The sequence below is a fragment of the Sinocyclocheilus anshuiensis genome, unplaced genomic scaffold, assembly GCF_001515605.1.
Source record: "Sinocyclocheilus anshuiensis isolate Anshui unplaced genomic scaffold, SAMN03320099.WGS_v1.1 scaffold205, whole genome shotgun sequence".
Taxonomy (NCBI): Eukaryota; Metazoa; Chordata; class Actinopteri; order Cypriniformes; family Cyprinidae; genus Sinocyclocheilus; species Sinocyclocheilus anshuiensis.
In genome coordinates, this window is record NW_015536497.1 from 2571325 (window position 1) to 2584714 (window position 13390).

The window sequence follows — 13390 nt, forward strand, 5'->3', positions numbered from 1 at the left end:
AAGTCCTGCGTTCATCAACACAGAAAAGTCCGTCGTTAAAAAATAAAACACACGCACAGATTAATTGTTCACAATAAGATCTGTAATATGCATTTACAAAATAGATAGGGTGAATTTCCGTTTCATGCTAGCTTTAAAAAACTTTTTTTATTTTTTCTATTTTTTTTTTCTAGTGCAAAAATACTGTGGACACGTTGGTACAACTGTGTTGTACAGGCAAAGTGAAAGTGAGTAGGTGTTTAAGAAGAAAAGGAAGGTAATGTGTTAACTATGTGGCCTGCTTTCTAGGTCATAAATAGAATAGAGAGTGCACTTTTTCATATCATGACTTAAATAGTCAATTTCTTTATAACCCGCTAACAATACAATAATGAACCTCATCTGAATCAACAGGCATGACTGGACATCCGTACCCGTTAGTACACTTGCACCGCTTGCTGTCAATCTGGTTTAAGCCTTAAATGGAAAAAAAAAAACCAGTGTTGATGGGAACTGATCACTATTAGTTGCTGAAAAAGCAGAAAGAGATGGAGGAGATAGAGGCGGTTGACTATCAGATGCTATACTTCCTGTGCACAGCTGGGGCACACCTATGCTCATGCACTCTAACAGATTCAAAGAACCTGATTACAGTTCTCATGCACCTGCAAAACCAAGTGGCATTTATTAAAAAGAAGAACACAATAAAAACATTTATCAATTACTTCTGCTAAAACACCCGTGTGAAATTATTCACTAAAAATCACCTTGGGAACAGTTAGCGGCCCAGAAAAGTGTCAGTGCTGACTAAAAGTCTAGCATAATTTGTGTAATATATATATATATATATATATATATATTATAAAATGCAATGACAATGACACATAGGTGTGATTTAAGTGTCCCAATATGTCAGGAAGCCAACACACACACACACACACAGTTTGAAGATTGTATATAGTGTGTGCATATATGTATATATTCTGGTTATGGTCAGTTAAACCTCACTGTACTGTTGATATAAAACAGATTCCCTTTAAACACACAACAAACTCAATACTGTGCTTAACTCATGAGATAAGATGTCTAGCTTTGCTAACTTCACTTCCCTTGAGTATAAAGTTTCTGTCCATGTCAAAAGGGCACCCTGGTTACCCGTCAGGGTGTGAGATATCACTGTGCAGGCAATGGAAAGTCTGCATCCCTTGGGTGAGCAAAGCTACTCAACACCAGACTCGCAAAGGATTTGAGACCAGTGCAAAACACAAACACAGCACCTGGCTGCTCCAACAGATGAATATTAAAGGATGTTCTGGGTTCAATAGAAGTTAAACTAAATCAGCACTTGTGGTATAATCTTGATTAACACAAAAAATATTTTGACTAAAAATAATAACCCTTGTTTTCTCTGGAAGAAAAAAAAACATTGAGGCACTTACAATGGAAGTTTTTGAAGGAGTGAAAGCAACTGAATGTAGTTTTGAGTATCTTTGCGACTTTGGAGCCCCTTACAGTTAAGTGAGTGGAATTCACTGTCGTAATTACAGTGTATATGTCAGACTCTGTTCTGTGTTTTGTGTGTTTTGGTCCCCATGTGGTTCTATGCCTATATTTGGTCCTTCCCGTTCCTGTGCTTATCATTTGTTCCAAGTGTTCCCCGTTTAGTTCTATTGATCCCAGGTGTGTCTCGTCATCCCCTCGTCATGTCATGTGTATAAATAGTGTTCCCTGTGCTTAGTTTGGCATCTGGTATTGTATATGCCAACCTCTCCTGCTATGTGTGTTTGCCTGATTCCCTTGTGTTGGATGAATAAAGTCTCCTCGTTCCTTTTTAAACTAAACTTTCAAGGTAAAAAAAAAAAAAAACTTACATACAGTTGCTTTACATCAGAAATGTGAAGATTATCATTTCATAAAAGCAATTGCATTATTTTACTGAAATGTGTATTCGCTCTCTATTAAGTTGCTCATCATTTTACTGTGGTTTTAGGTATTACATGGTCATGGTGAAGAAGTAGAAGAATTGGATTGAGCTTTACACTGAAAAGGTTAGTATTTGTATATATTTTTTTTACCCCACACTTAAGTCATGTAAACATTTGTGTTTACATCTTTGCGACTATTAAAACAGTGAATATTTTAGTGTTTACAGTTTGGTCGCATTCAGTTCCTTTTGTAAGTGCCCCCTGCAGTGGTTCACTGAGCTTCCTTTAAAATGAAATTAATCAAATAAATTAATCACAGAGTCTCTACATGTAGCATACATTACTTAAAAAGTTTTATTTAAAATTCACATTGCCTGTAGCAGCCTAACATGCGCTAAGTGTCATGGTTCAGGGTGCCTTCTCGGCTTCTCTTGCTGTCTGTGTTTTCCTTTCATTTTCGGCAGCTCGTGGTCTGGGCAATCATTGCTGATCTTGCAGAGGGAGTGCACAGATCATGAGCTGACTCTCCCCCACACCTGTCACCCACTCCCATATATGGCTCTGCGTGAGTAGATTGTTTTGTCTTTGCTAGTGTTCTGTGGATGAGTGTAAGCATTTTCTTACCCTCTGTGCTTCAGGACTTGTAGCACGGAGATCTGGCAGCTCGAGTGGTCCGCAGTCTCTGCCGGCCAGCTCTGGAATCTCCGCTTACCTGAGCAGTATTTAATTGTTATTTTGTGCTTTGCGGTGAGAATAAAGGATCTCTTTTCTCACAACTCCTCTGCATCTGAGTCCTCTATCTATCCCAGGCCGTGACACTAAGGTGTTTCTAATTGTAGCTACTCTGCAATTCCCTATGATGTGAATAAGTATATCATTAACATGAATTTGTCACTAGCAAGGGTCTTGATCTGCACTAATCAAGTGATTTTTAAGGGGTCTTTAAACATAACAGTATCCCATAAATTTGTCTGTATAATGAGAAATCCAATGGCAAATGAACCAAATGAAGCAGTTTTTATGCATCATAAGGCCTTTAGGATGATATTGTCTGGGCGTTGATGAACTGCTGTCAGGAGCTCCTGCTCCAGGGTTCTGTGGAATCCGGGTGAGCTGATACCGAATCCACCGTTGATATAAGAGCCTGATCAAAGCCACCCTGTTTCGCCTGACCGATTTTCACTGGATTACGGATTAGGGAGACAGGAAGCAGCGAGAGAGGCGTGGAGACAGGCAGAAAGAGAGAGGGGGAAGATGGAGAATGAGAGAGACAGACAAACAGAGGGCTAGAGACCGCTATAATTGTGGAAACACATACTGAATGCAGAAATGCTTAGTACATGAATGATGAAATGTGTTAAACCCCAAGACTGAAACTGTAAGAGCAGAAACAATTTGTTTTCTATTAAATGTATAATGAATGGTGTACTTTTTTTTTTTTTTTTCTCTCAATGGTGCAGTTTGTTTATTTATTTTTTGTTAAACATCATTAGTTTCTCAATACAACATTTTGGTTGAATAGGGCCTGAATAGAAAATAGGGCACAAATCTCTTCAAACATTAGGTTTTTTTTTTTTGTTTCTTTTTTAGAAGCCAGTGTCAATGAAAGGAGGGGCTTAGCCTCCAGAAATGTTGGTCGATAACCTCAGGAGGTCAAACCAAAGAGTCAATAAATACATGAATAAATACAAACAAATAAATAAAAATATTAAAATAGTGTTTGTGAAAGAACAAAGTTGCAAGTAACAGGGTTGCAAATTTGGTCTAAATGAAGGTATTACTCAGTAGTTACTGTCTAGTTTGAGACCAAACATATCTGTTAAACGTATCTAAAAAAAAAAGTGCCTCTAATGCCATTTTTGTAGAATATTTTTCAATGTCGTTCTTTGCTTGCTATGATCTGATAAGACACACATAAGCCTGAGGTCATGTCTTGCATCTGTGATATCTGTTTCCCCTGAATCCTTCCAGTGCGACCCTGTATCCGTCATGCACACAGCACAACCACAGGTTCATTAGGGTTGTGCAGCTGTAAAGTGTTGAAAGCTTGTAACTATTAAATATGGTGCAATCAACTGAACACATGGGTCTTGAATAGCTCTAATTAAATAAACTTCTGAACCAATCAGAATTGAAACTTTAGTAATAACTGTGCTAAGACAGCTATCGTTAATTGCATCCCAGCGTGCATGAGCAGATTAGACATGCAGTTTCTATTTATATGTGATTGAAGAAAACAAAATATATGAAAATGTGGCCCACATGAATATTTATGCATTGTGAGATCAGATGAAATGCTGTATTCAAGACACTTACATTATACATAAACTCACAATACCTGCTATTTCATGGAGATGCTGTCTCCAATCTGACACTGTTGTGTGACAGCACATACACCACTCCTCTCACAGGAGAGCTGTTTATAGAAAGGTACCATCAATTCTCACCCAGAATGTAAGTAAGCATGCCCAACATGTATTTGGCTTACTACAAAACATCACAGCTCCCTATTCTTACCCCATAGGCCACTTAAAATCCATTCACACTAGGGTAATTTAAAGGGTTAGTTCACCCAAAAATTAAAATTAGCCTGTGTCACTTTTTTCTCACTTCCACTGACTGTCATACGCGAAAGGCGTTACGGCGGATGAAGTAAGACGTCGACGTTGCGTGATTAGTGACGAATGCGGAGACAAAACAAAACGCTGTTCACGAATTAGAAGCACAAAAGGAGGATTTGTAAAGAGAAATGTCTGAGGATTTCGATATAAGCCAAGAGAAGACTGGTTTTCCTTTGCTAAAGTAAGGAAACTTTGTTTCCTTCTTCTTATCAATGTGAGCATAAGTTATATCATTACACTGAATATTTTTTGGAAGATAAAGTAACACCATGCATTGCATAGCTGGGGGCAGATATTTTTTTATGATATGAGTTTGGTTGTGTAGCTGACACTAACTAGAGAAAATCTTTCTCTTTGTACAGATAACTCTGAAATACTTATCCTCATACTTATCCTATCTTCATACTTATCATCATAATAATGCTGAAAGACTTTTTACTTTCATTTAACATGGTTATGTAAGGGCATGTTCCCTGGAAAGTGCTTAATAAAATACTTTACTCAAAGATGACCAAACCTATGAATCATGAAAACAAATTTTACATTATGAAGCATGAAAGCTCCAGTCCTCATTCGTTGTAATGCAGTGGAAAAGCTCTATCAGTACATCCTTCAAAAATGTCTCTGTTTTTTTTTTTTTAACAGAAGAAAAAAGTAGCACTATTTGAAACGACATCGGGTCGAGTAAATGATAACAGAATTTTTTGCGTGTTTAACTATATCGTCCATATGCATTGATGCAAACCTGTCATCTTTTGGCAAAAATCTTTGTTTTGAATCCAGAATAGGTAATTTATGCGATTCATGCAGATCCAATGGGTTTTTTTAAATTAGGGAGAGGGGTTTTCAATGTCTTGAAGCAGCTCTGTTGTAATTAAATGTCACTTATAACATACATTTGAAAACCCAATTTAGTAATGAGAATTTGTAATGGGAATCGTTTATAAATCTGCTGTCAATGAAAGAGGAGCTCAATGGTTTTACTGATGTTCTATAAATTAAAATTATTACTGAATAATCTTTTTTTTTTTACAATACAACAGCGTTTATACTACAGTCTGATTTATTTATATGAAGCATAACAACAACATCAATAATAATTTAGCAATAAAAACAACACATGTGAATGTGGTCCGAGTCAACTAAGTGGAGAGTGAAAAAAATCTGTATAGATTCAAGTGTGATTATTTTCACCTATATCCTTATACGAAAGTCAACTTAAAGGGTTAGTTCACCCAAAAATGAAAATTAGCCTGTGTTTTACTCACCCTCAAAACATCCTAGGTGTATGTGACTTTCTTCTTTCAGACAATCCAGTCGGAGTTATATAAAAAATTGTCCTGGCCCCTCCAAGCCTTTCATTGGGGGTAAGCGGGTGTTGGTTGTCAACAGTTCAGAAGACGTGAAATAAAGTGCGCGCATCCATAATAAAAGCCCTTAGGCACTGTCATTATGGTTGCACAAATATAATTTTAATCCCACACAAACTGATCATGAGATGTTCATGCGCATGCAAAATATCTCACCAGTCCCCACCAAAACCTTGTTTACAACATATCCTACATTTTTCAGTAACTTTGTTTTTAATATTTTTTCTTGTAACAAGTATGTCTTTATGTGCTTATCTTGCAATCTTGCCTCTAAGTTTCACAAATTGATATCGACAAATTGACACACTGACATTAGATCATTTTTATTTTATTTTATTTTTATACAAAGAATACATGCAATGCTTTAGAATTTGGCCAAGATTAGGCAATCAGAGGAGAAGGAGAGGTAGGAGGCAGGAGAACTTCAAAAAAGGATTATGTACTGTATGTTTATGTTTACAAATTTTTATGCAAATTTGTCTCAATGATATTTTATATTTCTATTTCCTGTTTCCTTCTAATTAATTATCCGTTGAAATCACATTGCTGTCGTCTGGCGATGGAATGATATGTTTAACAGCTTAATGCAAGGAGGTCTTTTTTTACATCCTGTGAAATGTAACAGGGCAGCAGCACAATCTGATAGGATCTGTTTCCTATCAGGAGTTTGTTCGTTACTCATCCACTGATGCTCACACATGACCTAAGACCACAGGTCAGTCCCTGCCATAGTCACCTACAAAAGAGTCTAAAAAAAAAAGACCACCATGTAGGTTGAGAATATATGAGAATAGTTGCATGTGCACCCAGCTATCACTTGTCGGATTGTACAATACACTGTCAGAGAAAAAAAAAACAACTTTTGGGGGTACAACAGCTTGTCACTGGGACAGTAACCCTGAAGGGACAACCTTGTACCTTATCTAAAAGGTGCATTTTAGCACCTTAAAATAAGTAGAAATATGTACCATTATGGTGCTACAATGAACCTTTTAGGGGTACAAAGATGACCCATTAAGGGTACTGCCCCAGTGTCAAGTTGTTGTACTCCTAAAGGTATGATTTTTGGCAGTCACTTATCATGTCACACTAAGCCTACTGATTCCTCCTTACGGCAAAAGAAATATTTAGACTACCGAAATTTCCCAAAATTGTACAATGCTTAAGCTGAAATGTACTTCAAAAGACAAGGATTGCTTGCACCTTGCTGTTCCCTTCACCTCTCTGAATGTTTAATGCAACAAAACATGTACACGTTAATGTCTGTGAAGTGTTGTTTGGGATGCAAAGTGCAAACGCACTGGATGTGGTCCTCAGCTGCCTGGGGTGAGGCAGAATCTTGTTGCCTCAACAGGGGGTGGGAGGTGAGAGGTGGGAGGGGAGCATGCTCCAATCACCCATGAGCCACTGCTGGATATTTTATTTGTCAGTACATCTATCCGTACAAGCAGGGGACCAATGGCTTCAGAGGAAGTCTTCCCTCTGTCACAGAAACAGTTGGCACAGAAGCAACATATTACAGCATTATCCAACCCCCTCCTGATCCCTTGCCATCATCTCCTCCCTCCCCTTCAACTCCCTCCTTTGCCTCTATCTCTCGTTGTTTTTTTTAAATCATTTTCCTGCAGGCTCTTTCAGCCATCAATGAAATCGCAACCACCCCTGCTGTGGATCGACTCTTGCAGCTGGCTGAGTGAATCAGCGGGGCTGCAGAACATCTGCCATATCTTGCAATCACACAGATAAACCTCCTTATTCTCTATTCATACCCGTCATTCTTTGCGATACGGCTTGTATTTTCTTCTCCAGAGATCTCTTGGCACCCCATTCTGCTTTCTCTTTTTCTCAGAATTTAAGCCTACTAGCTGTTTTCCCTTCTCTTCTTTTCTATGCCCACTGACTCCTCCCTCCATTGCTCTCATACTCTCTCACTCACTCACTCACGAACACAAGCACACATACATGCACGCGCGCACACACACCCTCCTCCCCCATCGCTGCAGTGTCTCTTAACTGCCTTGGAGCTAACAACAGGGGAAATAGCACACCGACAATTATAAGAGGAGAGAGCACGACACAACAAAAGAGTGCCAGTGAATGAGTGCATGCGTGAGAGGAGAATCAGGCGGATCTGAGGATGTTGGTGATTCAGGTCTAAGGGGACGGATCGCGCGCTCCCTCTGCCTCCCAAGCGAATGTTTGTCTGCAGTGTTGCTGGTGAATGGACGGCAAGCGGTAAAACAGTAAGGAAGCCTTTTCCTTTTTTTCAGTCTTCTTTCCACACACCCTTATTCCTGTTGTTACACCAAGGCTAGCTTCTCTGGTAGTGTCCTTGGGTTTGTTTTTGGCTTGGGAAGGTGAACATGAGCGTGTTTAGCACCTCGGGTAGCGGAATGGTATTTTCCTCCATCTCGGTGAGGTGATGCTCAGGGTTGATGCTAAAGCAGCCCTCCTTAGCCCTGGACTGGCTAACGAGTGTATGATTGAGGAACATCTTTGATATCTTGCCCACGTACTGTACCTAATGATGCGGCTTGTGCAATCTTAAACAGTCACATATTATTGAATCTCAAACAGGGAAGTACACTAGGTATAGTGTGTTAATGCCACGCTCTGTTGGCTGGTGAATATAGAGAGAGCTGACTAAGGTGCACACCCCATGGAGAGACAGGGCTGCTGTTTCTGCTGGCAGTGTACCGAAAGCCCCATGTCGATATTCTCCTTTCGGCCATACTCCTGCCGATCTTTGACTCCCACGGCTCCATGTTAACCAACAACACGTTCGCTCCCCATCGATCACGTCAATGTGTGTTCCAGAGCTGAGTTTGTGGTCCCCCCATAGGCAGGCCCCTTCCTTTCCCTTCTTCAGTAAGTGCCATTTGAAGCATTTTTGCCCTAACTAAAATTCCTAGGATTGTTATTAAGGCAACGAGGACGGCGTAGCCTGGTGACAGGGTTGTGCGTGCATGTGCGAGGGAACCTGCGCAGGGAGGGGTTAGGTGGCTGGACTGGGGGGTACAATGGTGGAGACTGGAGAGATAGTAGGGGCAGAGGGGCGGAGGTTGATGCGGTACACAGAATGAAAGGAGAGAGAAAGATAAAATATATCCTGCGAGAATCCGCCAAAAGCAAAAGAATGGATTCACAGGAAGGCCCACGAACCCATTCCAAATGTAATCTCATTAAAGTCTCAGTTGTTTCTCCTAGATGGCAAAGAAATTAAAGGGAAAGCGAATTGCCTCTCTTGTGAGAGAGTGTGGTTCTCTAGAGTAAAAGACTCCAATGTCCTGCGCTTATACTCTATCAAATTTCTCAGCAGCGTCTCAGACTGTGCTCCGATTTGCCTAAATGCTAGTCAGAAGTTACAATATGAACTCAAAAATGTCTTGTCACATTCTTCTAATACCGAATAATTTGAGATACGCCACCCACATTGATATTATTGTTCTTGCACTTACTCTACCTCAACAATAGTCACATTTGTGTCTACACTCTTAAAAATAACGGTTCCAAAAGGGAAATTTTACACCAATGCCATACAAGAACCATTTTGGGTTCCCCAAAGAACCTTTCAGTGAACAGTTACTAAAATAATTATTTTTTTCTTAGCATTAAAACATTTTATCTAAAGAACATTTTTCCACTATAAAGAACCTTTATGCAATGGTAAGGTTCCATGCAAGCTTACAGATTCCAATAAAGAACCTTTATTTTTAAGATTGTATTTTTGTTTTTCCAAAGGCATTTTAGAAGAAACATCTGAGACAAAGTTAATACTTCAATGAAACATAACTGAGAACTCCCGACCTATTACAGAGCAGTATAAGTTTGTTAAAGTTGGCGAACAGTTACGCTAGCTGAGTTCACTTCATTACAGCATAGCGGCACCAGTGTTACTCAATCGAGTGCTAATACAGTAAAGATGCTTTTACTCACAAAGACAGGAAAACACATGCTATGCCCCCCCCCCCAAACCCAACCAAACCAAACTGCAGGATGATTGTGCAACATCAGCTAAGTACCAGTTAATATTTCTATATCCTGTGTTGTCATCTGATATGATGGCCGTTATGGGAGGCTTACCCTCATTTTAATATTGCTCCTCATTTGCTTATAAGAATGCAAGGATAATCATGGACGTCAAAACACAGGCATCACTGTCAGTGATATTCAAACTCTATAAACGTCAACAACAAAATGATCACAATGAAAGCTAGACTCGAATGATGATGGTTAAAAATAAACTTCACAGCTTAACTCGCTAGGCTTTGTTTTCCATGTTGCTCATTTAACTGTGAACCAAAATCGTGCCGTAAACAAAACCGTCTAAACCGCTGAATGTCAGATTGTTATGCATTTGGGTCATGTTTTAAAAATACCTGAGCTTGCTGCTATGATAGCAAAGCATGCATGCATACAGATTTGATGTCAATTTATATTTTACAGAAGAAAGTCATTACATTTATTATTTAGTATGTTTCTGTCACTGAAGATGTGCTGAATTCAGATTGTGTTTCATTTGTGGGGTCGTCCTACATGAGTCTGATGGAGTCTAAAAAATTCTGTCCATGTTAGTAAGAGTTCGCTAGTAAAACAAAAATGGGATGCTTGAAAATAATGGGGAGAAGGAATTTTTAGTCAAAGTTCAACAATGATAGGAACATTCTTAAAAGGGAGATTCCTAAATATACACATGCTACTTTCGGAGTGAATGCTTGAACGATCATAACTGGGACAAATTAAATGGGTTTGGAATGACATGAAGGTTCAGACTGATCATTGCAAACTGATCAAAGCCTTTAAGTGTTATCATATTGAAAAAAAGCAGCATGCATATTGTGCAAGATTTGTCTTCTGACATAGATTGGCTGGAATTGGAGTATTCGGTGAAGTCAACTGAAAGGGCTTTTCTCAGTGAGAGCATGGAATATCCAACACTCTGACAAGTTTGGGGTCAGGAGGTGACCAGGCCCTTGTTTTATGGAAACACATGTGAGAGAGGCCCTTTGTTGAATTGAAACAAGTCATTAGTTATATCCAAGTGGTTCATTTGTAAGAAGCACTGTTGAATTCTATATGATATAGGTCACATCCTAGTCTTAAGATGGTTCTGTTAAGGTTTAAATATGTGTTAGATTTAAAGTAAAACCAGCTCAAACGGTCTGGGAGAAAAGTTGCTACTGAATGTTGCCATAAGTGGAAAAGGCTTGCATTCATGTTACTGTGAACTAAACAAACAAGCCATTTTTAAGAAATAAATTCCTATCTGAACATCGGACAATGCCATTCCCATCTGAAGCCCAATATTCTTAATCATACATGATAAACAATGTATTAAATATTTTTACTTTAAAAAAACAAATTTTTACCAAATTTTTATATTTTCCGAAGAAAATGTGAACTGTGTTTATGGAAAACTATGTTCTGGTTGGTTACTTACTGTCACAAGTCAAAAGACTTAAGAAAACTATAGAAACGTAGCATTTTCACTGACCTTCTAACCTTCTCATTCATGCCAAGTTTGTGTCTGTATCACCTTTACATGGTTGCTTCTTGCACCTTTATGCGTGTTAATTTACAAAGCAAAGTGATTTGGCATAAAAGCACTGTTGTCATGTCATTCTGTCAGCAGAATGAAATGGATCCGACTGTTAATTCTGCAGTCATGATCACATTTCTCCTGATGGATCAACTCAGCACTGGCTTTTGTGTACAGTTGTTATCAGCAGTTTGTTCCATGGTAGTTTTGCATATAACACAGAATGGTTTCAGAATACTGTGTTGAGGTGACCAGAAGGAAGTATGTTCGAGAACTGAAATGAAATGACTAATTTGGCTTTTGAAAACAATGGTCTATTGGACTTTACCTGCAGTAGATATACAACATATTCTGTTTTATTCTTATATATAAGAATATTAACATGAAAACAATGAAAAATATTTCCAATATATTTATTAATTATAGTTACAACATTTACTAATAAATTATTAAAATCAAAAGTTGTATCCGTTTGTTATTTAATTGACCTCAGATGAACAGTTGTATTTTTATTTTATACTAACGCTGTCAAAGGTTAGTAAGTACTGTAACAAATATTTTGATAATTGTTATTTAATGCTGTTAATGCACAAACTAATGTTAACTAATGATATCTTATTGTAAAGTGCATGTATTTGTACTCTTGTAATTTTTTTTCTCACATTTCAAACAGTGTGAGAGCAGCGTGACATGCTGTATTATAAAAATATTTTAATACTTTTTATTAAAGAATTATTTTTCATTATTATACATTTTCAAGACTTTAGGTTTTATGCCCTCATTAAGTGAGAAACTACACAGAATATTTGTATTTTTATTAAAATGTATTTGTCATAGTGTACAACTATTATGTTAACTGAAAGAAACAATGTAATTAAAAATTACTCTTTTTGAATTAAAACAATATATTTTTTGTTAAATACCCATATTATTTATTGTATAATAATAATAAAAATAATAATAATTATTATTATTATCATCAATAGATAAAGCATATTAAATAAAAAATAGATTATGTAAATATTACTCTTAAAGAAGTATTTTTGTTTCACTATATCACCAAATGGAACTGCAAAAATAATGATTATTTCAAACAGGTTTCCTGAACACTCCCCCTTCTACCACTTTTTGGACAAAGAGATAGTCCCGCCCCAAACTCACTCCATTGGTTGAGCCAGTGTTGGAATATTGGACTGGTCGATCTTTACACTTTTTTAAGGGAAATCAATATACAAATGCCCTACTTTTAGTCGTCTCTACATATTAAACTGGAATCGGTGAAAGTATTTAAACATCAACAAAATTTACTAGAAAAATGGAAACTCATTTGCAAATGATAGGCACGTTTTTCATGTTTTGAAACTAAAGGTGTAAAGGTGAATGAGTTGGATGAGCAATTTGTGACATTCATTGGTCAAGCTTGGCTGCATGCGACGTCTGGCTCTATCACTCGGAAATGGCGCTTGGCAGGAAGAGGAGTCACATACTCGTATCTAGGTCAGCAGGTATGGGAGAGACTCAGAGGTGTTTGCATCTTTTTGTGCACACACGCCACCAGGGGAAGTGGTTTTAGGAGCTTTAACAATGCCTGGAATAAAAAAACCTCCCATAATACCGTAATGCATCATAATGACATATTCGATTGTAAAATCCAGCATATCGACTGGCTCATCCGCTATTTATTTAGATGAAGTTATACACATGCAGTCATTTAATCACATTTTCTGCATACGTGAACCTCAACCAACTTCAGTAATGACATAAAGCTGATTTTAATGTATCAGACAGAGTTTGATGAGCTGAGAGGTATTTTCATACAGATTATACTATTAGGGATTATGCCATTTAGGAATGGATTGAGAAACCCTGATGTAAAGTATTGACATCACACCCGATAGGAAAGAGATTACAATCCTCATGAAAATATTGAATATTTGCTGCTTCATAATATATATA

General features: G+C 37.8%; 1 protein-coding gene and 1 long non-coding RNA gene across 2 annotated transcripts in view; both read left to right on the forward strand.

Annotated features, from left to right (window-relative positions):
- Positions 1 to 1739: 1739 nt before the first annotated feature.
- LOC107688624 (uncharacterized) lies at positions 1740 to 2450 on the forward strand. The gene is made up of 3 exons (XR_001634249.1): positions 1740 to 1828; positions 1970 to 2027; positions 2369 to 2450. It is a non-coding gene; the product is annotated as an uncharacterized LOC107688624 (long non-coding RNA).
- Positions 2451 to 7879: 5429 nt separating this feature from the next.
- LOC107687944 (guanine nucleotide-binding protein G(z) subunit alpha) overlaps positions 7880 to 13390 on the forward strand; it is a 47679-nt gene continuing 42168 nt past the window's right edge. Inside the window, exon 1 of the mRNA XM_016485442.1 lies at positions 7880 to 8138. The gene's annotated coding sequence lies outside the window, so the exon portion shown is untranslated. The remainder of the gene's footprint in view (positions 8139 to 13390) is intronic.